The sequence below is a fragment of the Euleptes europaea genome, chromosome 2, assembly GCF_029931775.1.
Source record: "Euleptes europaea isolate rEulEur1 chromosome 2, rEulEur1.hap1, whole genome shotgun sequence".
Taxonomy (NCBI): domain Eukaryota; kingdom Metazoa; phylum Chordata; class Lepidosauria; order Squamata; family Sphaerodactylidae; genus Euleptes; species Euleptes europaea.
Window position 1 is genome coordinate 131,407,461 of NC_079313.1, and position 10,257 is coordinate 131,417,717.

Consider the following 10,257-nt stretch of genomic DNA (forward strand, 5'->3'; position numbering starts at 1 on the left):
CCGGAAAAGTTCAGCGATTAAGTCTTGTAACAGAGTAGGGTCCTCTGAGAAGGGCTCCAGGGTAGTAGATCACCTGGAGAGCTGCACAGCTCCCATCCAAGTGGCAGGCGAACCCCCCTGGGCTCCAGCCTGGCTAGGAGAACGGTGAAGATGAGAGATAGCTGTCATAATGTCAGCCCTTGGCCCACAGAACCAGAAATCACCACAAAGTCATATAGAGTCCAAACAGATGGCTTTTACTGATCAAATAGGCATACAGTGCAAACGAATAAAATGACAGCTATGAGAGGCTCACTAGCTGGGAGATATTATAAGGCAGGAAAGGCGGGAGATTACACGCATGAATACAGTTTCCCAGGAGCTGAGTTCCCAGGCCTAGGTATGCGACCTTGGGGGGCAGACAATACAGCACAGAGACAGAGGCAATAACGAAACCGAGATAGCAGCCTGACACCTGCTTCCTCAGAGCTCATTCTGAGCAGAAGAAAAACTTTTTCAAACCGAGGCTTGGATTTCTCCCCCACCCCTTCCTTTCAGATTGCTCCATTTGTTGTTGTCGTCGTCTTAAAATGCTTTTTTTATATGGCTATTGGGTTGGGGGGGATTTTCTCTCACAATAAGCACTACAAGTAAGGCAATTACAAAGCAGCATTTAAAGGGGTGGGGACTTGATTTGAGCTTGGAGACTGCTGGTTCACAGGTTCCCAGCAGAAAAGGATGGATCCAGCCAGCAATGAACCTCAGGTAAAACTCACAAGCATAAATGGCCAAAGAGCATCCATTTCCATCTTAAAGCAACAAGCCTTGGGTGAACTTTTCCCCCCCTAAAAGCGGCTTCCCACTTTTGCTAGAACGCCACCTGCTCCTGCTGACAGAGCTGCCAGTAACCTCTCCCCCATGCCACCAGATGGCTTTTTTAAAAAAGGTTATTGCCACAATAGTGTTATAACGCTGTACTAGTATAGCAAGTAATGATTTTTTTTTTAAAGCTGGCAAAAAGTTCTCTGGTAGCATGGAGGGGGGAACAAATGGCAGCCATGAAGGAATGAATGACAGTGTTACACAATGTTAATGTGGTTACACAAAGTAGGTTACACAAATCTGAGCATACCTATTTCAATTTTCTACTGTAAAGAATTTTATTTGAGACAAGGAAGGAGAACTCACCACCTCCCGAGGAAGCCTGTTCCACTGAGGAACCGCTCTGTTAGAAAGTTCTTCCTAATGTTTAGATGGAAACTCTTTTTATTTAATTTCAGCCCTGTTGGTTCTGGTCCGACCTTCTGGGGCAACAGAAAACAACTCGGCACCATCCTCTCTATGACAGCCTTTCAAGTACTTGAAGATGGTTATCATATCTCCTCTCAGTCTTCTCCTCTCCAGGCTAAACAGCTCCAGCTCCTTCAACCTTTCCTCATAGGACTTGGTCTCCAGACCCCTCGCCATTTTTGTTGCCCTCCTCTGGACACGTTCCAGCTTGTCTACATCCTTCTTAAATAGTGGGGTCCCAAAACTGAACACAGTACTCTAGGTGAGGTCTAACCAGAACAAAGTAAAGCGATACCATCACTTCGTGTGATCTAGACATTATACTTCCGTTGATGCAACCCATGATCGCTACAATAGTGTTATAATGCTGTACTAGTATAGCAACTAATTATTATTTTTTAAGCTGGCAAAAAAAGCTGGTAACATTGGGTGGGGGGACGAATGGCAGCCATGAGGAATGGATGACAGTGTCAAAGTTCCTTCTAGCAGAAAATTGATTAGCATGGTTACACAAAGTAGGTTACACAAATCTGAGCAGACCTATTTCAATTTTCTGCTGTGAAGAATTCTATTTGAGACAGCTGCTCTCATCCGGCATTGCTTTCTCTCTTTTTTTCTTTCTAATTTTTTTTTCCTTTACTGGCCTCCTTTGATTTATGGCAAACTTTCGGGACAAACGTTTATCAAACTCTTTCAAATATCCGTTTCAAGGACTACAAGCTGAAGCAAAAATGGATTCGGCTGCTCAGAAGCCCTTCTGCCGGCAGCAGATCCGGCCATAGTCATTCCATTGCCTGCTGATTCTTGAACTGAACAACCTGCCAACAGACACAATCCTGAAGTATACATTCTCAAAACAAAATGTTAAAAAAAAATCCCATTGATTACATTAGCTAGTTTCCCCTTCCCCCCTCCATCACATTTCATAACAAGGTGTAACTTCATCTTCTGGTCGATTAGGTAAGCCTCATGCCACCTTCAGTAGCCAGAGGCAAATTTTCTGTTCTCAGCCAATAGATCCAAAAATTCTTGGCATCAGCTCTGGCAATTCTCTCTCAGCTAATTCCTAACCTGTAGGCACTGTTTACCGATGGGTGCTATTTACTCTCATGCCATGAAAAGCTTCCGCTGCCCATTTACATAGATTAAGACTCTGTTAAAAGGACAGGACAGTTTTCTCCAGGCCTGTTGGCAGCTGGTGAGAGCTTCAGGAGCAATGACATGGGAAGTGGTGACACAGCATCCTTTGCACTGCAACGTCACTTCCAGGGAAAACCCAGAAGTGACTTCAGGTTGCTCTAGGAATTGCCAGAAACTCAATGGTTTTACAATAGGGTTTTTGATCACTCCTAGAGTTACTCAACATCGCTTCCAGGTTTTCCCTGGGGGAAACCCGGAAGTGACTTTAGGTAGCTCTAGGAATTGCCAGAAACTCTATGCTTTCACCATAGGGTTCCCGGTAATTCCTAGAGCTGCTTGACATCACTTCTGGGTTTTCCCTGAAAGTGATGTCGCGGCGCACAGGATGCTCAGTTGTTTTTGTTTGCATTCTTCTTTGCCACCTCTTGGAGTGGCAGTGGGGAATGAAGGTTGCCAGCAGGGGGGCCTCCTGGCAGCCCTAGTTGGCAACCTCAGCAGGCATCTGTGCTTCCACGTAGGTATACATTCACATTTGTTGAATGTTCCACATTGAACACTCATATGTTTGAATGTTTGAAGGTACTTGAAAAAATGTACCCAGTTTCAGGTCAAACCCAAGGAAAATACACCCATCACTAGTTTAAAATGCCTCCCATATATTGTAAACAAGCACGAGGGGGGAAAGGAGGGAGTTCTGGAGTATGGCATGTTTTATCATAGTGATTAAATTGTCAAACCATCAGAAGGTGTACCAATCCACCTGAGTTTGCGATGCGTGCTGGTAAACATACCTTAGTGTGCTCTCTGACATGGTAAATACCAGCTGTGGTACGGCAGGTGCAGATTCATGAGAAATGCATGAAGCTAAGTAGGTAAAATTACTCGGGGGCATCTTTAGCACCAAAAAAAAAAAAAAAGCAGTACGTGAATCAGGCCTGAATTTAACCGTGTTGTGGCCTTCTGCCTGCAGAAAAGATCGTTCGTACTCTGTGAAGCAGGCTGCACAAAAGAAAGTGGAGACAGATATGCCCCTAGAGTTGCCAGGTTCCCCCTTGCCATCGGCGGGGGGGGGGTTAATTTGCGAGTGCACAGCGGGCGCAGCAATGTCCCTTCCCGGGTAAACCTGGAAGCACGTTCCTTAAAAACTCTAGGGAAACCATAGAGTTGTTTGGAGGAATGTGCTAGAGCATTCCTGTCAACGCCAGAAGTGATGGGGATGCTCTAGCATATTCCTCCAAAAACACTAGGGTTTCCATAGAAAACCTTAATGGACATTTAAACATCTCTTAATGTTCAATTATGTATTGTAATAACTGTAAGTTACAATGATGAAGTTTGATAATTGTTAAGCAGCAAGGCATTCCTGCTAGCTTTATATACACTGCTTATTGCTAATTGTCCTTATAGTTTTGAAAAACTCAAGGACATAAAAGATTGCATAATTCAGTGACTGGCTTAATAGCTTTTTTTGCCATAAGAGCTCAGCAATTTGATTCCTTAGCATCCTATTGGGGCACTAATTGTTTGTATTTGATTACTAAAACCTCCAGGTACTGGCTGGAGATCTCCTGCTATTACAAGTGATCTCCAGCCGATAGAGATCAGTTCACCTGGAGAAAATGGCCGCTTGGACAATTGGACTCTATGGCATTGAAATCCCTCCCCTCCCCAAAACCAGCCGATAGAGATCAGTTCACGTGGAGAAAATGGCCGCTTGGACAATTGGACTCTATGGCATTGAAGTCCCTCCCCTCCCCAACCCCCCTCCTCAGGCTCCGCCCCTAAAACCTCCCGCCGGTGGCGGAGAGGGACCTGGCAACCCTATTCATAGCTGAAAATCAAATGACTGCCAACTCTTTCCCCAAAATGCTTCTTGGACAGTGTTTCTGTCCCCTACTGTTTGACTGGAACTAACAACGCTGGTCTCCAAATGTGTGTGAGCACACAGTACCTCCATTAAGATCAGCAAGAAGAACCATCTCATTTGATACATTAAAGTGAGTTTTTTTCTCGTTCTCTTTTTAAGCTCACAATCAAAATGCCATTAAGAGGTTTCTTTTTATATCTCACGAATTAAGTCAGGGCGTTCCAACTTTTTTGTGCATAAGGCGGGAGATGGATCCCAGGTACAAAATAAAACAAGGCATGTAAGTCTACAAGAAGTACATCTCTTCTGTCATGGAAAGCATTAACTTGAAAACCAATGAAGAAAGAAGTGGCATTTGCGTAGTGCAGGCTAATTGGTTTAAGCCCATTAATGTTGGAAAGCAGTTTTCCTTCTTAAAAATTAGATTGTTGTTTAATACAGGGCCCGGTGCTAATGAACACGTCATTTGTCATGTCGATTTAGTATGTCACTAAATGCTACAAGAGACAGGAGGTGCTGTGTCAAAATCCACCTGTTTGCTTTCTAATGTCATTACAGCAGTGCCCTTTCCCTGTTCCACAGTGGCAGTCAACATTACAGAGAAACACACAGCATAACAAAATCAGGACTTGATAAAAGTTGCTCTTCAGACGAGTACCTGCTTAGTCTGGAGAAGAGGAGGCTGAGGGGGGACATGATTGCTCTCTTTAAGCATTTGAAGGGCTGTCATTTAGAGGAGGGCAGGGAGCTGTTCCTGTTGGCAGCAGAAGATAGGACTCGCAATAATGGGTTTAAATTGCAGGCAGAGAGGTACCAGTTGGATATTGGGGGGGGGGAATTACAGTAAGAGTTGTTCAACAGTGGAATCAGCTACCTAGGGAGGTGGCCAGCTCCCCCTCACTGGCAGTCTTTAAGCAGAGGCTGGACAAGCACTCATCAGAGATGCTCTAGACTGATCCTGGATTGAGCAGGGGGATGGACCAGATGGCCTCTATGGCCCCTTCCAACTCTATGATTCTACCTCCTGGCACTAGTATTCAATGGCTAACTGCCATTTCTAACTGATATTTTCTCTAACCAAGCAGTTCCCCAGTGGAACAGGCTTCCTTGGGAGGTGGTAAGCTTCCCTGGAGGTTTTTAAGAAGAGGCTAGATGGCCACCTGTCTGCAATGCTGATTCTATGACCATAGGCAGATCATGAGAGGGAGGGCACCTTGGCCATCTTCTGGGCATGGAGTAGGAGTCACTGGGGGTGTGGGGGGGCGGTAGTTGTGAAATTCCTGCATTGTGCAGGGGGGTGGACTAGATGGCCGGGCTGAGGACAGGGGGAGAAGTGGCATGTTGAACTGAGGAGGAATCAGCCGGAGAAAGTGTGCTGCGTCGCCGGGGAGTAGGACGGGGGATGCCCCAATGAAGGGGGAAATCTGGGACCTCGCGGTGAAGGACGGGTGGCGGCGGAGAAGGAGGAAGGGACGGGGCACCAGGTGCAGGATGAGTAACACCGAGGACTGGAGCTGGCGTGGGGGAATGGAGGGGGCCAGAGATTCCCTCTCCATTCTGTGCTGACGGAGTCTGCTGAGCGGCAGCACAGGCTCGGAATTGATTGCTGTTAAGGCAGGCAAACTTTTGGAGTCTGGCACAAAGTGAGGTTTGTAGGTCTTGTCCCTTTAAGAGGAATTTCTAGACCAAACTTGGTTGCATATTGAGGTTTGTCCCTTAGCTCCCAGAACAGGGAAAGGTATCATCTCTGGTGACCTTTTCCCGTTCTGGTCATAAAGTGGTCCTTGAGTGAAAGTAGAGAACAGTCCAGTGAGCCTTCTGGGGGGCACTGTGTATCATCATCAAGTTTTAGCTGTGGCCAAGCGATTTTACAGAAGAAGACAAATTGTTTTTTAGATAACAGTTGTGCACTTTCCAATTTTTTCCAGCATTAGACAACACAAGTCATGGGGTTGCGTTCTTTGCTTGACGCACCCCCCCCCCATGCTCACAGGCAGGAGATTTTCTGCGATTCGTCAATCATGACAAGTTGTTACAGACCTCTGAGCCTTACGCTCTGACACAATGTCTGCTCTTTCAACCCCTCTCCCGCTTCACCCGTGTATCTCTAAGCACAGTTGAAACCTAAGAGTCACCATGCAGGTCGGCTTATACATTCATTCAGACAAGAAACACAGGGAAAAGGGGTGACCATAGAGTAGGGGGTCTCTTTTGGTCAGACAGTAGAGCTGGACTGATAAACAGACGGGCAAGCAGACCAACTCCCACGCGGGATGCTTGGAACTTCAGCCAAATCCCCCAGTCAACGCCCCCGTATGGGAGTTTGTGTTCAGGAACCCACAGCTGCCTCAGACATTCAAGGATATAAAGAGATATGTGTGTGTCCCAGTATTTCCTTCACAATATACTCACAAAATTATTTCCCTTCAATGGTGGTGGTCTCCAGATGGCGGCACTGGCTTTCTGCAGGTTCCACTGGATCTGCCGTCCCGAGGATGATCTGCGTTCTCCCTGACTAAATAGTCTGGTCGCGCTTGAGAAAATCAGGAATCCCCTAGGAGGCTTACTCCAGGGAGTCTATGAAAAGCCAGGGCAAATCCTAAAAGCGGATTTCCCTCCCCAACTTGTTTTTGATAGAATAGGCTTTATCTTATCACGTCGGGGTCACCATTATGTTGCGCCTGGAAACGTTATCCAGGAAAGACTCCAATCAAAAGATAACGTCTGGAGATCAGAAATTACGTTTTACATCTTTTACTATTTAATTGTACAAAGTTAAATTAGTACATACTGGGATCAAGACTCTACCAGCCTACAGTTCGAGAGAGGAAGCCCTCTCTCTACCCAAGAACAACCAGAGAAAATCACACTGCCCGTTGTCTGAGCCTTTCCTTTATACAATTCTATGCAGCAGTTCCTGAATTGATACATTGGTTCAGTTCCCATGTTGTAATCCCTTTAGCAATACAATAGACAAAACGATTCTGGATGGAACCATCTCTGAAGCAGAGACGTGCGAAGGTTCCTGTACTTGGCAACATTCAGGAACTCTATGTTAGTGTATGTACTTATGCTTATGCAGACAAGCAGGCAGAGAGAGAGAAACGGAGGATGGGGGGGTTACTTCTGACCCGCATCCATTTATATGCGTGTTATGTCTAGAAGCACGTGTCTTGCACTCCGTTTATGTATACAGAGGCAATGCAGAGTGCTACAGGTGAAACTACCTTTCAAGCGAGCACTACACAACTCTACGATTCTATGCCTCGAAATCTGGAGGTTCCCTTTAGTCACCATGGCTAGAAGCCACTGATAGACCTCTCCTCCACGAATCTGTCTAATCCCCTTTTAAAGCTGCCTGTCAGCCTTATTTTACCTCATTATTGTGAGGGCACAATAATGGGCTATGTATGCTGTCCACAACTTCTTGGTGGAAGGGAAGGATAAAAATGGATTGCTGGCCAGATAGACAGATATGATACAACCACTATAAACAATGAACAGGAAAGAAATGAAAGATTACAAACATTAGAAAGAACATGATCAAAGCCATGCCAGATGTTACATGGGAGAGAGGAATCACAGGAGTGCTCATTTCAGTGGTAACCCTGTGTTTGTTGCCATATTCACTTCTGCCCTTTGAGGGATCTTACCTCCAAATAAAGTCGCTTGCCACGCAATCCTAAACAGAGTAACACCTTTCTGAAGATTTCACTGTTAAGGACTGTAGCATTAATAGACTATAGTGACAGGATCTTCGGACTGATACACAATGTTTTTGCTCAGTGACACTGGAACAACTTGAACACAACATAATTTAATAGCTGGAAACCAATGCAATCTCATGGAGATTGTGCTCAGCCTTGGCAGCTAGTTGTAACCTTCAGATTTAAGGTTATATGCATTGGATGTCCAGTTGCAGAAGGAAAACAAAAAGGAATGGCTACCTCCATCTTGTTCTTCTTGAGGGGTTACCCTGATGCATTTGCTTCACCAACACTGGAAGAAGATTGCTGAACTAGACGGAAGCACAGTCTGGTTAACCCATTCGTACCTTGTTAGGTGGGTTTGCCTGTCCCGGATAAAAATACTGCTGTAGGGTTGCCAAATCTGGCTTGGGAAATTTCTGGAGAATTGGGGGTGGAGACTGACAGTATATACTGACAGACTGCAGACAGTGAGCAGATGGAAATAATCTACTTGACAGTTTATTGACAGCTGTAGTCACATGACTGTAAAATGATGTAGTCAGAACAGGCCTGAACAGGTTGAGACTGATGACTCAGCAGCTGCCAGTTGATTGGTTAATTGACTAGGCAGAATTGTATATAACTGTACAAAGAATGCATGTATTCACTCTGCTACAAATAGAGTGTCTGGCGGAGCACTTTGTCGGAGTATGCCAGAACTTGCTTGTATGTATTTATTGCACCTGTAAATAAATGTAAAAATACCACTTATTCAAACTGTGCTGACTCTGCTGTCCTCACTTGAGCCTGGGGTGCCAGCCAACCTAAACTACAGAAGCCGTCAGAGACTGGGAAGGGCAGGGCTTGGGGAGGGACTTCAGTAGGGTATAATGCCATAGAGTCTGCCCTCCAAAGCAGCCATTTTCTCCAGGGGAACTGATCTCTGTTGTCTGGAGATCAACTGTAATCCCAGGAAATTGCCAGAGAGGCCAACCCTGTGTGTTTGGACGATTCAGTCCATGTTTAGTCTTGCTAGATTCGAGTCCAATAGCACCTTAGAGACCTACAATATTTCCGGGCTACGAGTTTTTCAGAGTCGAAGCTTGCTTCATCAGATACAAGTAGAAATGGAGATCCTGAAGTCCTTCTGTCCTAGTGAGAAAGCGGGAGAGGTGCTACTGGATTAGAATCTAGATCTTCTACTGCAGACTGATGTGGCTACCCTCCGTAAATATCTGGAATTTGTTACTGCTTCTAGATGCAAAGGTAGCAGTTGTAGTCAAGACAATTTTATCACTACACATGTGTTACTGATTTGACCCGGGACTAGGATTGCCAGCTCTGGGTTGGGAAATACCTGGAGCCTGAGGAGGGTGGGGTTTGGGGAGGGGAGGGACTTCAATGCCATAGAGTCCAATGGCCAAAATGGCCATTTTCTCCAGGTGAATTGATCTCTAGCAGCTGGAGATAAGTTGTAATAGCAGGAGATCTCCAGCTAGTACCTGGAGGTTGGCAACCCTACTCTATCGCCTGGAGGTCAGTTGTAATAGTGGGAGATCTCCAGCCACCACCTGGATGTTGGCAACCTACGTATCCGGGACCTACGTTTTTCCAGCAACAGTCACACTGCATTATTCATTATTCGTTATTGAGAAGTGAACCAGGCCTTTCTGCCTTCAGACAATGGAATTTAGGTTTCCCTTGTTCCAGGTTTAGAGCTAGCGTGCTGTAGTGTTTAAGAGTGGTGGTTTGGAGCGATGGACTCTAATCTTGAGAACCAGGTTCGATTCCCCACTCCTCCACATGAGCGGCAGAGGCTAATATGATGAGCCGGGTTGGTTCCCCACTTCTACACACAAAGCCAGCTGTGTGACCTTGGGCTAGTCACAGCTCTCTTAGAGCTCTCTCAGCCCCACCTACCTCACAGGGTGCTTGTTGTGGGGAGGGGAAGGGAAGGGAAGGTGATTGTAAGCCGGTTTGATTCTTCCTTAAGTGGCAGAGAAAGTCGGCATATAAAAACCAACTCTTCTTCTTCTACCAATGCATCAAAACAGGGTCTGGAGAGAATGGAAGGCATCCATCAAATGCTCTCCTAGGGACCTCACCAGTAGGCTAGAATTCTTAATCAGATGCCATTAATGTCACATTGAAATTCATCGGCTTTATAATATAAAGCACATGGGGAGGCACAGCTACTGAAAATATGGTATCCATGTGTATCATTGCCAGCGAACGCCATTAGCTACTTCTATTCCCTTAATTAGATTTTTCTAAAGCAACCCCTTTGGAGAG